Consider the following 17,858-nt stretch of genomic DNA (forward strand, 5'->3'; position numbering starts at 1 on the left):
CAGATTTTGACTGTTTGTCCTTAGGGTCACTGCTAACGCACTATTCTAAGCCATCCTTATTTCTCCCTTGGAATACTAAAGGATCTTCTAACTAATCTTTTTGCTTCTGTCATTGCCCACTTACAGACCATTCTCCACATTGCAGCCACTGTGATCTAATACTTAAAGCTGAGCATGTCCTTTCTCTGCTCTTAAACCTTCATGGCTTCTCATCTCACCCAAATTAAAAGCCAAGTAAGTCCTTAAAATGGTTTGCAAGGCAGTCATCATCTTTTCCCTGACTCTCCTCCGTCATTTTGCCTTATCTCTATGTCTGGAACACTCTTCCCTCAGTTATCTGCATAGTTTTCTTTTTTATATTATTCAGATCTCTGTGCAAATATCACCTTATTAGAGAAGACCTTTCTAGACAATGCTGAGATCCCTGGCAACCTTCCTGTATTCTGTTTTGTTTTTTCTCATAGCACTTTTTACATCTGACAAACTATATATTTACTTGTTTATTTGCCTCAATCATTTTAATGGTCTCCTAAGTGGTCTTCCAGCCTCTACCCTTGCTCTTCTCCCTAATGAGTTTTTATTTCAGCAGGTAATGTTTTTAAAAATGTAAATCAAATCATTTCCCGACCTCAATTCTCAGTCCCCATCCAATGTAAATCTTCTGGCTTCTCCAATTTTTCCAGCTATTTACTTACACCAAACTTCTTACTTAATAAGGTCCAGGTGAATGTGTGAGTCTGTGTCGAGGAGGGCATTCCTTGGCTGTTGGAGTGGTGAGTGGAGGGAAATGGTTTGTGATTCATTCACAGCCTCTCTGACTGGAATGCTCTTCTATCTGCAAAGTTCTGTAAAAAAAAAAAAAAGGGAAAAAAGCCAAAAGCAAAACTTGAAAATAGGGAAAAGGGTGAGCTGTGTTCTTTCAGTGTGTTATGGGGAGATTGTTTCATAGACTTTGGATTATTTAGGAGAATGAACTTTATTTGATTCACTGTTTAGTACTGATTAGAAGTCTCAGATATATTGACATTACATGTTAATTAGTTAATGTTTTTTTTCCCCAGGAGACATATAAGTAATTTCTGTTAGAAAAGATAACTTCAAAAATGCTCTTCATGGGGCACCTGGGTGGCTCAGTGGTTGAGCGTCTGCCTTTGGCTCAGGTCATGATCCTGGGTCCTGAGATCAATTCCGCATCAGGCTCCCCGCAGAAAGCCTGATTCTCCCTCTGCCTAGGTCTCTGCCTCTCTGTTTGTGTCTCTCATGAATAAATAAATAAAATCTTAAAAAAAAAAAAAAAGCTTTTTATTGCCCTGTAGAACATTGGCCAGTTTTGTCTCCAACCTAGCACTCTTTCTTAGTCTAACACACCATTATTTAAATTTTATATCTATATATCTTCAAATGCTTTTTGAAGTAATCTCAACATCTGATTACTTCAGCCTTTATATAAGTTTTTCAATTATTAATAAGTGAGTAGAATAAATCTTTGGCATGTGTTTGGTTTGTATTTATATGAGTCACATTTTAACTTTTTGAAAATTATACTTTTAGCAACTCTCACTGAACTCTAGCTTCCTTCAAAGAAATACTTGCTCAAATGCTACCTTCTTGTGGATGCTTTCCTTGACCATGCAATAGATAAGACACTGTGTAAATGCTTAATATTTCCTAGCTACCTTTCTTTGCTTTTTTTTTTTCCTCTTCCTCTTAGCCCTTATTCACCTTTTATTTTGTTTTGACTTGGTTATTTTTTTCCTCCCACCAGAATGTAATTTTTATGAAATTGGGAGCTTTACTTCCCAGTGCTTAAAGCAATATATGGCATATAGTATGGACTTACTTAATATTTTTGAATGAATGAATGAATGAACTAATATAATGCAACCTACTCCCCAAGGGCTAATTATGTGGTGTACAGCCACACTTACCAGCCCCATACTTGGAATTACAGTGTTTATATATAGGAAGATGCAGTACTGAATACTGAGAGAACTTTGTTTTTCTTTTTCTGCCTGTACCGTGACTTATTCTGGGCCCTCTAATGAGACATATACCTTTGCAAAGGTATAATAGACTAAGAAACTGAACCTCCGTTTCAGTTTCTTGGTCTGTTAATGAGAACAATAACTTGAGATACCATCTAAGACCTCACATACACTTTGAGCTTTCCATAGTAAAGACCAGTATAAATCCCAAGTGGCATTATAATGATTGTCATACTGCTTTTACTATTAACAGTCATAAAATAAGGTTGAGTCTTCAAAACTCATATTCAGTTTAAAAAGATCATTTATAGGAAATAGTGCTTCCAAAGAAAACTTTTTTCAGATGATTTTACTTCTGTTCCAGGTAGGGTCTCTCTTCTTTTTATACCACATGAGTAAAAGGGTCAGCTGACTTTCTCTCATCTCATCTTGGCCAGATAAGTTATAGCCAAATATACTAGGAGGTCTCATAGCCGGATTGAACTAAAAGGCAAGCATGCTATTTAGCAAAGTTTTTTGTTGTTATAGTTCTACAGGTCCACGTTGTTCTCTACCTTTTTTCTTCAGTCTGTTTTCTTCCTGCTCTTCAGTTTGTATAATGTTTATTCTATCTTGTTTACTGATTCTTTTTGTGTCCCTTCCATTATGCTTTTGAGTCAGTTCTTTGCTGTTTATTAGTTTTGTATCTTGGAGTTTTAAAATTACTATTTAATTCTTTATATCTTGTATTTCTTTGCTGAGACTTTTCTTTTTTTCCTCATGTTTCAATCATGTTCATAATTACTTACATAAGAAATTTTATGACGGTTGTCTTAAAATCCTTGTCAAATAATTTTAACATTGGTGTCAGCTCATTGCTGTCTGTTCGTGATCTTTTCTAATTCAAGTTGGGGCTTTCCTGATTCTTGGTGTGATGAGTGGCTTAAATTATATCCTATGTATTTTGGGTACTTCATAGGACACTTTGGATCTTGATTAAACCATGGATTTTGATGGGCTTCCTGACACTGCACAGTTGGGGAAAGGTTGATGCCACTTTAATGTCAGGAGCAGGTTTCCTACTTTGCTGCCTTTGACCTTCTGGGTTGGAAGGGTATCTCCTTAATCATGGGGAAAGTGGGATTTCAGGTCCCTTGTAGGCTTTGGCTGATATCACCCTGCTTGGCAGGGGAGGCACTTTGTTATTCTTCCTCATGTGCTTGTATTGATAACGTAGAAGAGATAAGCCTTGTTACCTCTGAATGGTTGAAAAGTTCTGACTCTCTACTTAGCTTTTTCTTACACAGGAAAGGAAAGAGAGAGAGAGAGAGCGAGCCTTCTCATGTCTAGGTGGGGATTCAAGTCCAACAAATGCCTCTCTACTTGGTTTTCTCTGCTGTCACCCAGAGGGCTCAGAGGGGTGGGATGGGAAAACCTTCCTACAGCTGGTCACGGTGGAAGTCTGAACTTAGCATCCTGGCTTTGGCTTATAGAGCTATGGATATGGGGTATTTTTCTTTTCCCATGGGGTTCGGCTGTCTTCAGGCATTTATTATTTACAGGTTTTTGGTTCTGCTGAGTTGTCCCTACTGTGGTCCTTTGTCTAAAGAGGAACGGCTTTCTTGGGGTGGTTTTTGTTTGTGCCCATCAGTATTTCCTGGTTGATGGCCATTCCAGTACCCAGTTTGGGATATATGAGGGCTAAGAAAAACCTCACAGAACTCAGTGCTGCATCATTCCTCTTTGTCCCCAGGTCCCTAGATCTCTCTTCTTGCCACTTTCTAGAATCGTCTTACATTTGTTAAAATATAATGTCTAGATGTGTTAGCTGTACTTACTGAGAAAAATAGGGAGAAATGCATCTACTTCATTTTAGTCAATAAGTGCCCTAAAAAAGAACATTGTAGATTTTAAATATTCTTTGGTGTAACTACAGTAGGAAACTAATTTTAGTCTTAAAATACATGAATTTAAAGCAGATATTTTGAGTAAATTTTTTTAAGGAAATAGTTTACATAATCAGATTTTGGAGTCATTGTAAATAGAGGCAGGTCAAATAAAAATATGGATAATTCAAACTGGGAAATAATTCGTAAGTCTCTAGTTTTGCTTTATACCTACCAAGTTTGTGCATGTATAGGTGTATGTGTTAGACTTTCTGAAAATATATTTTTGATAAAAATATTTAAGTTATATTGTATAGACCAGATTCATTAAGAATTTAGAAAATCTTGGGTTTCAGTATTTCACCTCCTTTTTTATAATCCACATCCTTCTGAGGATATAGCCTTTTTTTCAAACTTATACAAAGCTAGTTCAATCTAATAATGTTTTATGAATAAGAGATGTTACTAAATTTGTGTCAGACGAGGCCACTACTATATATGTATACAATGAAATATTAGCAAAAGTGAATTTTTAAATAGTGGATACTTATTAAATTTCTTGCTTAATATGGCTTTCAGATATCTGAAAGTCAATATATTTTCTGTAGAATATAGCAATTCATGTATTTTTTTATATTAAGACGTATAATATATAGATCTTCTAAATATTTTTGGAGCTCTTAATGAAACAAAATGTTTTCTGTTATTTATGATGATGGGGATAATATATTGGTGCCTCTCTGTGGTATCATAAGTAAAACAAAACATTCAGGAATATATAGTACTGACAAGACTAGATTAAATTAGCTGAGAAGCCTTTTTCTTAAAAAATGTTAGTATGCTTATGTGTATATATGAATAATATGTTTAGTGTGGAAAATATGGACAATTCAGAAAAATAAAAATAGAACAAAATTCATATCTATTCATCACCATAGACAATGCAGGTATTTTCATGGGATCTCAAAGTAGATGGCTTGAATTTTCAGTTTTGCAAATAAATCTAACTCTACTTAGATCATTATTGGGTGTGCCTCAGTTATGATTTAGTCTAACCAGAGAAAAAGTAATGAATGTAACGTTGGTAAAACCTTAAATAAACTTTTTTTTTTTTAAAAAAACATTAACTATTATAGAGAATTCTCACAGTGTTGTTTTATGTGATATGGTTTAATTACTGGGATAGGTGGCAGGGTGTGAATGTGCCTAGAACAGAAGGAAACAAGGAACACTGTGAACTCTGGAGTACAATGGGGGTGTGCACCACCTCTCCTTTCCTGTTCTGTCCCGGGTGTGTAGCCTAACCAGAGGAAGAAAAGTGAGTCATGCTGCGTTTGTCAGAAGTAGCTATGTAAAGGACTTTTTATGAAAGTTGAATAGAGAACTCATCTTAGTACAACGTGGATTCCAATTTCTTTTGTCTTTCTCTGACTCCCATAGCAAATTGGTCTGCATGTGTGACGAGCACTGAAGAAACTTGGCAGCTTATCAGATTGCGCATCTCATAATGCTACCCCATTAAAAAAAATTGAATTAACAGATACATTACCATCTCTGAATAGTTGTCAGAATTGGTAGCTATGGCAAACTTTAGGAATTTTCTGTATAAACTTTTTAAAGACCTGGCCTGTTCTTCTAAATGCCGTTTCCTATTGAAATGCCTCCTGGTTATAGTATGTTAATTATTCTGTTTGAGAATTAATTAAAGCAAAACAAAAACAGTTCTGTGAAAATATAATGTTTCATTTAATAGTGTTTAAATTGGCCTCATAAGTGGACTTACACTGCTTCAGGTTACTATCTATATTCTGTCGCTGATATGAATAGATACCATTCTTTTCTTCTTTTAAAGATTTTATTTATTTGCTTATTTATTTAAAGAAAGAGAGAGAACATGGGCAGGGGAAGGGGCAGAGGCCGAAGGAAAGAGAGAATCTCACGCAGACTCCATTCTGAGCCTGGAGCCCGACCTGTACCTCCATCTCACAACCCTGAGATCATGACCTGAGCCAAAGCCAAGAGTCAAATGCTCAACCAACTGAGCCATCCAGATGCCCCAAGTAGATACTATTCTTTTTTTTTTAATAGATATTATTTCTAATGTTTTTATTTACTTTCTAAAAGTGAATGCTGATCAGATGTTAGGCCCTGGGCCCTTTAGCCAGAGGCTATTGTGATACCTGTGCTTTACCGCACTTGTCTGAGGTTAGATTTGAGCTGTGGCTTGATACCTCTGCCGGTTTACCTTGATGATCCAGTATGTGAGGTAGCCCAAAATGTAGTTGCAGTCCCACCAAGAAGTAGAGTATGCTGAAGGAAGTACAGATTAAGCATACCTTGAAGACATCCTGTTCATTCATTTAAGAATGATTAACAACGACATGAAGAAGAGGAAAAAAATGAAAGGAAAATAAAGATTTTATGTTTTCTTTGGTCTCATATGCCTTTCATTTAATACTGTATTTTAGATTGGGTGAGATATTGGGAAATAAATACATTTCAGGTGTTAGGAAACCTATCTTCTTTACAACCCCTAACACAAGAGAGCCATTACAACAGATGCATTTAAGAATTGTTTCTTATTCCATAATAAATTGAATTGTCAAATCCAGTGTGAATTTGGAAGACCTTTTTGTCAAACTGTATTAGGACAATAAGCATTGAAGCAAAAGATTTATATATTTTTTAAAAGTTTATTCAAGACAAGAAGGATGAATTATATATAAAAATAAGCGCCATTTCTTTTAAAGATTTTATTTATTTCTGAGAGACAGAGAGAGAGAAGCAGAGACATAGGCAGAAGGAAAAGAAGGCTCTCTGTGGGGAGGCTGATGTGGGACTCAGTCCCAGGACCCCTGGATCATGACCTGAGCCAATGGCAGATGCTCAACCACTCAGCCACCAGGTGCCTCCAAAATAAGCACCCTTTTAAGGGAATGTGTCATTTATATATTTCTTTAAAATAAGACTTTGTGTCAAAGTAATACACTTACAATATTGCTTTATGTAGTAGTTTTCACTAATTTCTTCATTTTATCTTTTACCTCTCTGATTTGACTTCTTTTAAATTTTAAAGTAGTAGTCTTCAATCACCACTCACATTAGAATCTCTAGGAAAGCTTCTAAAAATGCTCAAGTAAGGAACGCCTGAGTGGCTCAGCGATTGAGCATCTGCCTTTGGCTCAGGGCGTGATCCTGGAGTCCTGGGATCGAGTCCCATGTCGGACCCTCTGTGTGGAGCCTGCTTCTCCCTCTGCCTATGTCTCTGCCTCTCTCTTTCTGTGTCTCTCATGAATAAATAAAATCTTTTAAAAAATGCTCAAATATTATCCCACCCAGTTAAATAATGTGATAATATGTTCAAGTGGTTCAGATGTCAAAAGTACATGTAGTAAAACCGGTATATGTATAACGAAAAGCCTACTCCTCATCCTATGTGCAATCCACCTGGTTTCTGTTCCTCACAACAGAAACACTGTTGGTTATATTTATCCAGAGTCTTTTATAATGAATAAAAAAGCCAACTATAAAGGGATGGATGGATGGATGGATGGATGGGTAGATGGTTGGATGAATGAATGAATTGCCCTTCCCCTTTTTATACAGATGGTAGTATACTAAATAAATATACTTAAATTATTTAATTTTTAAAATTTTCCTCTTCCCCCTTCTTATTTAAGAATATTTCTTAGAGGTGCTTCCATAGTCATGCATTAAGAGATTTCTTATTCAGTTTCTTTTTTTATGGGTGTCTGAATATGGTATTCCATTTTTTCTATTATGAAGTATTGCTGTCAAAGACTTAATTTCAGTCTTCTTTATCTTTTAAGTATTAATTTTCTTTTTAGACACATTTCTAATTTGTTGTTCTTTAAAGTCAATAATTTTATTAGAATATGTCATAGTATAGGTTAGTCTGGTTTGATTTCTCTAGATTCCCAATGTGTCCTTTTAATATATATAGTTCCAATTCCTTTTTTTAGAATTTCAGGAAGCTTTTATTAAATTATAAATTTAATCATCATTTTATTACCTATTTTTTTCTCTTCTGGTGACTCTTACCTTGTGTGTGTTGGATAGCATTTGTCTTCCCTGTTAGCCTTTAGTTAGTTGAATCCTTTTCATTGCTTTCTTCATTTCATTTTGATCTAAGACATGTTTCCCTTTTTATTTTATTTCTCTTAAGGAACTTTAAATTTAGCTTATTTGATCTTATGTTCTTTTTTCTTAGTCATCATTTCCAAAATGATTCATTCTGTTATAATTCTTTTCTGAAATTTCTATCATTTGAGTCCTTCTATAGTGTGATTTGTTGTTCCTTAGTTTATCACATTCTTAATATATTTTAGTTCACCTTGATATAGAAGTATAGAGTTTTAAATTTCTTTTTTTAATATATATTTTTGCTGTGCGTTTATTTTCTGTAGCGCTGTTACTCTCTTCTTTTATCTATATAATCTATGAGATTTGACTTTAATACTTTTCTGTTACTTGTTTTTATATGACATTAGTTTTCTTCAACTTCTAAAAGAGGAGTGATTGAAGATAGTTTTATTCCCTCATAATTCTGTAGTGCTCCCATGTTTTTGTCAGATTAAAAAATTATTACCACATTTTCAGATTTTTGTGACTCTGTCCCTTTCTTCCACTTCTGTCTTGAAATCCTTTTTTTCTTCTCTCTTTAGTTTCTGGCTTGGTCAGTTTGGAGTCTATTCTCAGCTATTTCTCTTCAGTCTGGAGCTTTCTTCTGAGTTTGTCAGACCCAGTGTATCCTGGGCCATTGATACCTTACTGAGAACCACTTGTACCTAGTCCCTATTAGAATTTATATGCCCTTCAATTTCAGTTACTATCCTTATATCAGCTTGCTGACCTCTCTGATTAGTATGTTAGCTATTTTGGAGTTTGCCTGTCTGTCTGATACCCTAATGCTTTCATTTTTCTTCTTGCACAGAATCTATTGCCATACAGGTCTTAGGGCGATTTGCAATTTATCTTTACTTGTCACATTTATGGTGTCTATTTTTTTAATAGCTAATGAATATGAGTTTTTGGTTCTACTTTTTTTAGGTGCTCTGTGTTTTTGTAAGAGTCTTTTGATAGACTTGAAAACTCTACCACCACTACTGCCATATACGCACTGTCCACGCACTGTTAATTATTATTAAAGGGAATTATCTGTGATAGGGTTACATGTATGCTTTTCCTGGGGATACCACTTCTTATGGAATTAGGAATAGTTTGCAGGGGGTTGGAAGTCTCAGTCATGCTTACCAAAATTTAAGGGAGAAGACCATATTTTGGTTTTGTGTACTATTTGATATTTGTAGATGCCTGTGAAAATTGTTGAAGTGAAGAAGATGGTGACTGGAAAATTAAAAAACTACTTGGGAAACTGCCTTATTTTTTGTTTTTGTTTTCAGATTTATAGAAAGTCAGTTATATCACATTTTCTGGAGGGTCACTAGATTTCTCATGCTTCATTCCATATTTTAAGTGAAGATGAATAAGATTACTTTAAAAAAGTAATTTGAGGAGGAGGGTATTTACGAGCATATCTATGGAGGTACTACTCATTTGTTTCTTTGTTTTCTCACAGGTAACTTTGTGCCTTTTTACATGTATCTGTGGATACAGACCACAACACCATGGTTGATATTCCTAATGAGGACTTTAGGTCATTCCCTGCCACCTCCCCATAATATTGTCTTGAGAATAAACTTTGCTTTATATTATTTCGCCTCATTCACAGACTATTCTTTAATTTAGCAGTTAGCAATCTTTCCTTAACTCAGGTGGTCTGCAACTTTTTTTTTAATGAGGATCATTTTTAAAAAATAAAAATTATTACATTTTGCTTTCAAAATTTTTAAACAGCTTAAGCTCTTGTTTATGGAAACTCTAGCTTGTTGGATACAGTTTAAATAATGACAAAATTATGTACATTTTAAAAAGCCCCACCTCATTTTATCATCAAAATAGGCAGTTTTTAAAAATTTAAATCCAATTAGCCAAGATATAGTGAAAGATTAGTTTTAGATATAGAGTTCAGTAATTCATCAGTTGCATGTAACACACAGTGCTCATCGTATCATGTGCCCCTTTCCCCCACCTACATCCCCTCCATCAACCCTCAGTTAGTTTCTTATAGTTGAGTCTCTCATGGTTTTTCTCCCTCTCTGATGACTTCCCATTTCCTTCCTTTCCCTACGATCCTTTGTGCTGTTTCTTATATTCCACATATGAGTGAAACCATATAATTATCTTTTTCTAATTGACTTAATTGACTCAGCATAATACCCTCTGGTTCCATCCACGTTGATGTTAAATGGTAGGTATTCATCCTTTCTGATGACTGAGTAATATTCCATTTTGTGTGTGTTTATGTGTGCGCACGTGTGTGTGTATTATCCTGTTTATCCATTCATCTGTCAGTGGACAACATCTGGGCTCTTTCCACAGTTTGGCTGTTGTGGACATTGCTGCTCTAAACACTGGGGTGCAGGAACACCTTTGGATCAATACATTTGTCCTTTGGGGTAAATACCCAGTAGTGCAATTGCTGTGTTATGGGGTAGCTCTGTTATTAACTTCTTGAGGAACCTCCATACTGTTTTCCAGAGTGGCTGTACCAACTTGCATTCCCACCAACAGTGTAAGAGGGTTCCCCTTACACATTTGTTGTTTCCTGACTTGTTAATTTTAGCCATTCCGACTAGTATAAGGTGATATCTCATTGTGGTTTTGATTTGTATTTCCCTAATGCCAACTGATATGGGGCATTTTTTTCATGTGTCTGTTGGCCAAAATAGGCAGTTTTAAAAAGAAATCAATACAGTTTCTTTAGTACTTTTCTACCAATGGGAAAAATGTATACTTTAAAAGTGGATTATTTGTTACTAAGTAACAGTAGTAATAAGAAAATTGAGCTTTTAGTCTCAAAAAATGCCAAGATTGGGGACATTTTTGAAAACAGATAAAATAGGTAAAGTTTTTGAAATTTAATGCTCATTCATATTTTGAAGACATTGTGTGATTTTTCTCATTCCTGTTCTAACAGTTCAGAAAATCAAATTGTTCTTTTCTTTATCAAAACTAAATTGAGCAATTTTGAAGTCTTTAGAAGAATACCATCTGGCATTCTGCAAGCTAATTGGCCATTGTGAGAATATTTTTCCTCCCTCATACAATGATAGAAATTTAAAGTGTTTGCAGTACCTCCTCAAATCTATGATAACATAGATTTTTTAAAACATACCATCCATTTAATAATAGATTTTGAGAAGGTAGAAAGGAAAACATTAAATTTGTATTTCAAGACATCTTAATTTCGGAAATTTTAAAGTATGATGAAATATATGTCTTAGTATATGAAATGAGTTTTTGTGTTCCAAATATTTTTCATATTTAGAATTTGTAAATAATTTAGTTAGAAATATAAAATGTTTAAAGATAGTAAAACATGTAAACTGTTTCAGTTAGTTTAATCTAAACTTCAGTGATTTTAGTAAATAGAGAAGTGAAGGATTTTCTCTTATTTTTAAACTTAAAAATAGTTCCTTGATTTAAATGAATTGGCTTCATTAATGAGATTTCCTACCAAAAAATGTATTAATACCAAAAAGTGGATTGAGAGTCTATCTTAAATTTAAGTTCCTATATTCTCAATATGATTCTGTATAGTAGAACCTCCTCATCAAGCATATATTACTTCTATATACTACTTAGTCTTAAAATTTTTACTTATTTTTAAGTGTGAGTGACTCAAGGCTGGGTGCTAATTTCATAGCTATAATTTCTTTAAAGGTTAAATAGTACATGTCCACTTGAGATCTCTGCTAATGCAGGGGATTATATGAACGCATTTCAGAAATGCTATAGAATTGTCATTATGATATTTATTCTGTGACATTGAATTTGGTATTTATCTTAAAAATTTAAATAACTTTTAAAACTGTCTTTTCAGCATATAATTTCATAAAATATAATTTTAGTGTTAATTTACAGTCATCCATATGCTATTACGATATTTGTAAGAACATTTATCACTTCAGGGGTGTTTTATCTTCTTTACTGAATTGCAGATCAATCATCCAAGGACTATTCTTAGATTGTGTACAGATTTTTTTTTGCGTGCCCACTAATGTTTTTGAGAAGAGCTTAGTGATAGATTTTTTTTTGTGAGTGTGCATAGTGGTATTGCCAAAAAACCAGGAAAACTTGGACTTATAATGTGGCTAAGCCTCATTCTCATCTAGTGGTGAGGCAAACCTGTTATTTGTGAATACTGTAGTTTACAATCTCAAGGGATATATTTACTGTATTTCCCTACTTATCTGAGGTCAAACTCTGACCTCAACCATTCTAGAACAAAGCCACAGACCTCAGCAATAAATGAAAAGACTGGTTTGAAGCAAATTTATCTAAAATCTATGTATTTTGTTTAATAGGTAAGTCTTAGATCCTTAGACTCTCAGTGAGACAGTTGAGTATGGAGTAAAGCCATAAAGGCTATTTTACTCACAGTAGCCAGAAATGAATATTGAAAGAAAAGACACACTCAGAACTTAAAAATCTAAGAGATTTTTGGATAGGCTTAGGTAGCATCTGGGTATGTTTTTTCTATTATTTGTTTAATGGATTTTTAATTTAGGACTTTTCTCAGGCAGGAACATTATATATGGAAAGAGGTGACTTAAGAGAGATTTGGAAGGGTTAATGAATAAGAGTTGCTTTGACAAGCTCTACTGTCCCTTCCTCTTTACCTGTTGAGAAGGGTGTGTGCTATTATATGTTCTGTCTGAGGGAAGAAAGATACTGTGATTGTGAAGGGAATAGGCAAGGAATTTACTGGCTAAAACCTTTTCACAATACAGAGTATAAGTGATCTAAATCTAAAACTTTGGAAAGATGATTACATGTAATAAATGCTTTCTGAGCATTTTGTGATTGGTATAGCCTGTTCATTGCTGCTTCATCTTCATGCTTTAGCTCTCAACTGAAAGGCCACTTACTGAGACTGCCTTTTTCTGACTGCTCTGACTGAAATAGTTTCTTTATTCCCCCTTCTCACTCCTGGTTTACTTTCCTCAAAGTAGTTAGTTAGCAGAACTTTGTTTATGTATGTATTGTTTGGTTATTCCTCCTTTCTTCCAGAATATAAGTTCTTGAATGGGAGACATCATATTTAATCAAAACATGATCAACTCCTAGAATAGTGGCTGGCACATAAAAAAATATATGTAGGTTGGTTGAGTGGTTGAGTGAAAGGTATGGCTTGTGGAGTGCTATGAATTCGGTGTGTTGCCTCTCCTCCACCACTTCCACACCCAAATTCATGTGTTGGAGCCCTAACGCCTAATGTGTTGGTATTTATAGATGGAGCCTTTGGAAGATAATTAGGTTTCAATGAGTTCATGAGGGTGAGGCCCTCATGAGAGGATTAGTGTTCTTATAAGAAGAGATACCAGAGAGCTCTGTTACTTTTCTCCCTGCCTTGTGAGAACACAGCTAGAAGATAGACTTCTGTAAGCCAGAGAGAGCGAGCTGTCACCAGAAACTGACCATATTGGCACCTTGATTTTGGATTTCTAGCCTTCAGAACTGTGAGAAAATAAATTTCTGTTGTGTAAGATACCAGTCTATTATTTTGTCTTGGGAATCTGAGCAGACTAAGACATAGAGTATAGGTGTTTTATATTTAAAGCTATAGCGTATTATCATTTAAAATGATGCTTATTATTTAACGCTTATTATTGTGATCCATCACTATGCTAAAATTTATTTGGATTCAGTTTTAGAAAGATTAAAGTATATTTTAGTTTATACTGTAAAGCTTCTAAAGGAATTTATGGTTTTGGAAGGGGATTTTTGTGATAAAAATATTAGGCATAATGTATATTTTTCTTTCAAGCTAATACATATATTATCCTTGTATCCTATTAAATAACAGAAGAAAAATATTAAATTTGGTTGCAGCTGTGGATATAGAGTAGAGAGCATTTTAATAATGAAAAGTAGTGGTAAATAGGCAACTTACTCCATCTGCTTCTAAAATTACAGACTAGCTGCCAGGGAGTTTCACAAGTTAGAGCAGTGTCTGCAATCACAGAGCAGCACGAAACCTGCAGACTGAAAAAGGCAGCCTTCATGGCAAACACTAACCTGCTCTTTACTGCATAGGAATTTATGGATGTGGCAACAGCTCCAATCCTGCTTCTGCTTTAAGAATTTACCAAGGACCTCACACACTTTTAAAATCATTAACTCCTCTTTTGCTTTCAGTTTCATTAGACTTTTTCCCTCTATCATTTCAAAATTGTTCCTCATTTGGTTTTTGAAGTCTCTTTCATTTTGTTACTTTCTTTTTCCCATGTAATAAGTTTCCTTTTTTCTTCATTTTCTTTTTTTTTTTAGTATGTGTATATTTTGTATGTGTCTAAATAAATGGTCTCTGCCTTTATCATTTTTTCTGTCTTATAAACATTCTTTCTCTCCTTTTCTCAGAGCACAAATTTTTCTATCAACATAGACTAGTAAAAAATGGAAATATTTTAGAAAACTGTAATCTACTGAAAGTCACCTATAATTTCATACCTCACAGATACCAACTTTAAGACTATCAATTTGTTCTGTCAGATATTTTTACAAATTTACACTTTCCCCAAGAAATAAATGAGAATTCCTGTTTTACCACATCTTTGCCTACACTAAGTTTTATCAATACTTTTAATATTTGTTAGAGAAGTAAAATATATTTTTTGCTCTTTTAATTTTTATTTTATTAGTATACATGATTTTTTTCATATGACTATTTGTTGTTTTCGTTTCATCCCTGAATTTCCGCTATCTCTCCTCTGCCCATTAAAAAAAAATTCTGTTTATCTTATTTTTAATGATTTATAGGAACCTTTATACATTAGGGTTATTTACACTTTGGCATATATTACTAAGTTTTTTTTTCACGTTGATGCTGTCTTCTACTATAGCAAATTTAAAAAGTAGTGTAGTCTATTAAGTATGAATTTTGGGTTAGAAAATATCAGACTTGTTTTACTTCAGTCCTTTTGTAATTTTTTTTTAAAGATTTTATTTATTTATTCATGAGAGACACACACACACACAGAGAATCAGGGGCATAGGCAGAGGGAGAAGCAGGCTCCTCATAGGGAGCCTGATGTGGGACTTGATCCCTGGACCAGGATCATGCCCTAAGCTGAAGCAGATGCTCAACCTCTTGGCATCCCCCTTTTGTAATTTCATTTTACATTTAACTTTTGATTCATCTCAACTTTCTATTGATAAGATGAACTAGGGTCCTTTTATGACTTTACCCAAATGCCTAGGTTGTTGCCCTGACAACATTTATCAAATAATCCCTCTTTCCCTTCCTTATTTGGGTTGCACCTTTGAAATACACTCAATATCCATATATACCTAGATGCCTTTTAGACTTTATTTTCATTTCTGTTGATATGTCTGTTCCTGTAGTACTACTACCTACATTGCTGTAATTACTGTTGTTTTGTTGAACATTTAGATTTACTAGGACTACACTTCCTTTTCTTGGCTGATCTTGTATATTAATCTCCCAATTAAACTTAAAATTCATTAAACAAGTTAAGTTTAAAAAGGTAACCCTGTTAGGATTTTGATAGAAATTTTGTTAAGTTCTTGTATTTATATATAGAAAATTGACATTATTCCTCATATTTAATCTTTCCACTCAATAGGTATGTTTCTTCATTTATTTCAGATTCCTCAAATATCCCTCAACTGAATTTTATACTTTTTTTATAGCTCTTAGACATTTATTGTTAATTTATTCCTAAAACATTTAAGAGTTATTGTTTGTTTCATGTATACTAATATACTAATATCTAGAATCAGATTTCCTGTAATCATACCTTGGTTTTCAGTCTGGAGGGCTAATGCTCTTGAGCACATAGAATTGCTATTAATTTTGTGCCCAAATTCATTGCAACAAATTAGAATACATATATTTCCCCAGAAACTACATCACATAATGAAGATAGAAACATAATTTCGTGGCAGAATGAATGAAAGAATGAATGTATGCAGTTGCCATACAATCTGATGAGGTTTAGAGTGGAGATAGCATACAAAGTATGGAAGATCATGAAGGAGGAAAAGTCATCAGAATTTAGATTTCGGAAGATGAATAGGTCTTTGTCAGGAAGTGAAGACCTGCAGGGAGGTCTTGTAGAGGGAGCAATATTTGTGAAATCCTGCAGGTATGAAATGGCATGAGCTGTTTGAAAAATTGCTAGTCCTAGAGTTTCAATAGAGGGTTTTTGGTTTGGTATATCAGCATAGAATATGAGGAGGAGGCATTTTAGTAGCTGAATCTGTAAAGGTTGTTTGAGGCTGTCAAAAGTTTTCAGTAGTTGAGTAACACTGAACATACTTGCATTTTGGAAAGATACTTCTTGCAGTTGATAAGTATAAATTGAAGGGAGATGGGATGAAGTTAGGGAGATGCCTCCTCTTTGGAGCCTGATGGACTCATCCAAGAGAAATATGATGGACGTCTCAATGAAGTGGGGAAATGGAAACAAAGAGGGGGAAGACAGAGATTTTGAAAGATATACAGGCAGTAAACTTACAGAATTTAACTTTTAGCAGTCAGGAAGAAGGTGGAATCTAGGATGGCTTGGTTTTTAACTTTGCAGAATGCTTTAGGCTCTAAATCACAAACTTTCCTCATGAATTTTTTTTAATGATTGGTTCATAAATATTGTTTCATTTATTCTATAGCAAATTAATAACAGTGATGTGAAACTGGGGGATCTGTCAGAGATAATGGACAGAATCTCTACTTGCACTTAATCATTAAATCCTCTTATTTTTCTTGCTCAATGTCTCTCAGATTTTTAATACTTTTTTCCTCATCAATTCCATTACTCTAACCTAGGGAGCAACCATCTTTCATTTGGGTTACTACATGGAATTTTGCTTTGTTCCAATTCAATCCATGCTGACCCAGAATAATTCTTCAGATATGATCATTTCATACTCTGCCTTAAAATCCTCCCATCACTTTCTATTTTCCTTAGGATTAAGGCCAACCTTTCAAAACATCTTATAAAATCTCATTTTCCTTGCTTGTAAAATAGGAGTAATAATAATACTTCCTCTTTGGGTTTTTTAAGGATTAAGTGAATTTACATTCTGAAGTGTTTAAGAACAGTGCCTGGGGGATCCTTGGGTGGCTCAGCGGTTTAGCACCTGCCTTCAGCCCAGGGTGTGGTCCTGGAGTCCTGGGATGAGTCCCACATCAGGCTCCCTCCATGGAGCCTGCTTCTCCCTCTGGCCTTGTCTCTCCCCAGGCCCCCCCCCCCCGCCCCATGAATAAATAAATAAAATCTTTAAAAAAAAAAAGTGCCTGGCACACAGCACTATATAAATGTTTGTTCATGTTTTGTTGTTCTTGTTGATGGTGGTGGTGGTATTTTTTATTACTTGACATCTAGACTGTAAGAAGCATGATGTTTAAGATGGTGTCTTTCTTTGACGTTAAGCTTTGTGTTTAGCATGCAATATAATAATGTCAGGTGCCTAATGTATAGTCATCCTATGTACAAATACGTGAATGTCACTTGGAAGCATGATAAAGCAGAGGAAGAATTGTACTATCGTTATAATATGATAGAAAAATAAATGTTCGTAGTATCTTGTGTTGCTAAGAAAAGGACTATTGCATTTAGTTGTTTCTGTTTTAAGACAGCAGCTCTGAAATGCTTTGTATGGTATGAGAAAAAGATCTTAGATAAATAGTAAAATACTGGTTTATGTACAAACAGAAAAGGAAAATGATGGCAACTTTGGGTTATGAACTAAAATTAGTAGGTGCCTTAACATGTGATTTTCTTATGTAAGGAAAAGTTGATCTACTATGGGGTTTGGATATCCTTTTTCTGCTGTAATGTTTGAGAAATAAATTTGTTCATGTGTTTATCCATCCAAGAAATATTTATTGTATGCTTTC

At 34.4% G+C, this 17,858-nt stretch overlaps 1 protein-coding gene across 9 annotated transcripts in view; it reads left to right on the top strand.

Moving 5' to 3' along the window:
• CCDC91 (coiled-coil domain containing 91) overlaps positions 1-17,858 on the top strand; it is a 364,665-nt gene that overhangs the window by 120,021 nt on the left and 226,786 nt on the right. The window lies entirely within an intron of this gene.

This window comes from Nyctereutes procyonoides, unplaced genomic scaffold (assembly GCF_905146905.1).
Source record: "Nyctereutes procyonoides isolate TBG_1078 unplaced genomic scaffold, NYPRO_anot_genome, whole genome shotgun sequence".
Classification (NCBI taxonomy): Eukaryota; Metazoa; Chordata; class Mammalia; order Carnivora; family Canidae; genus Nyctereutes; species Nyctereutes procyonoides.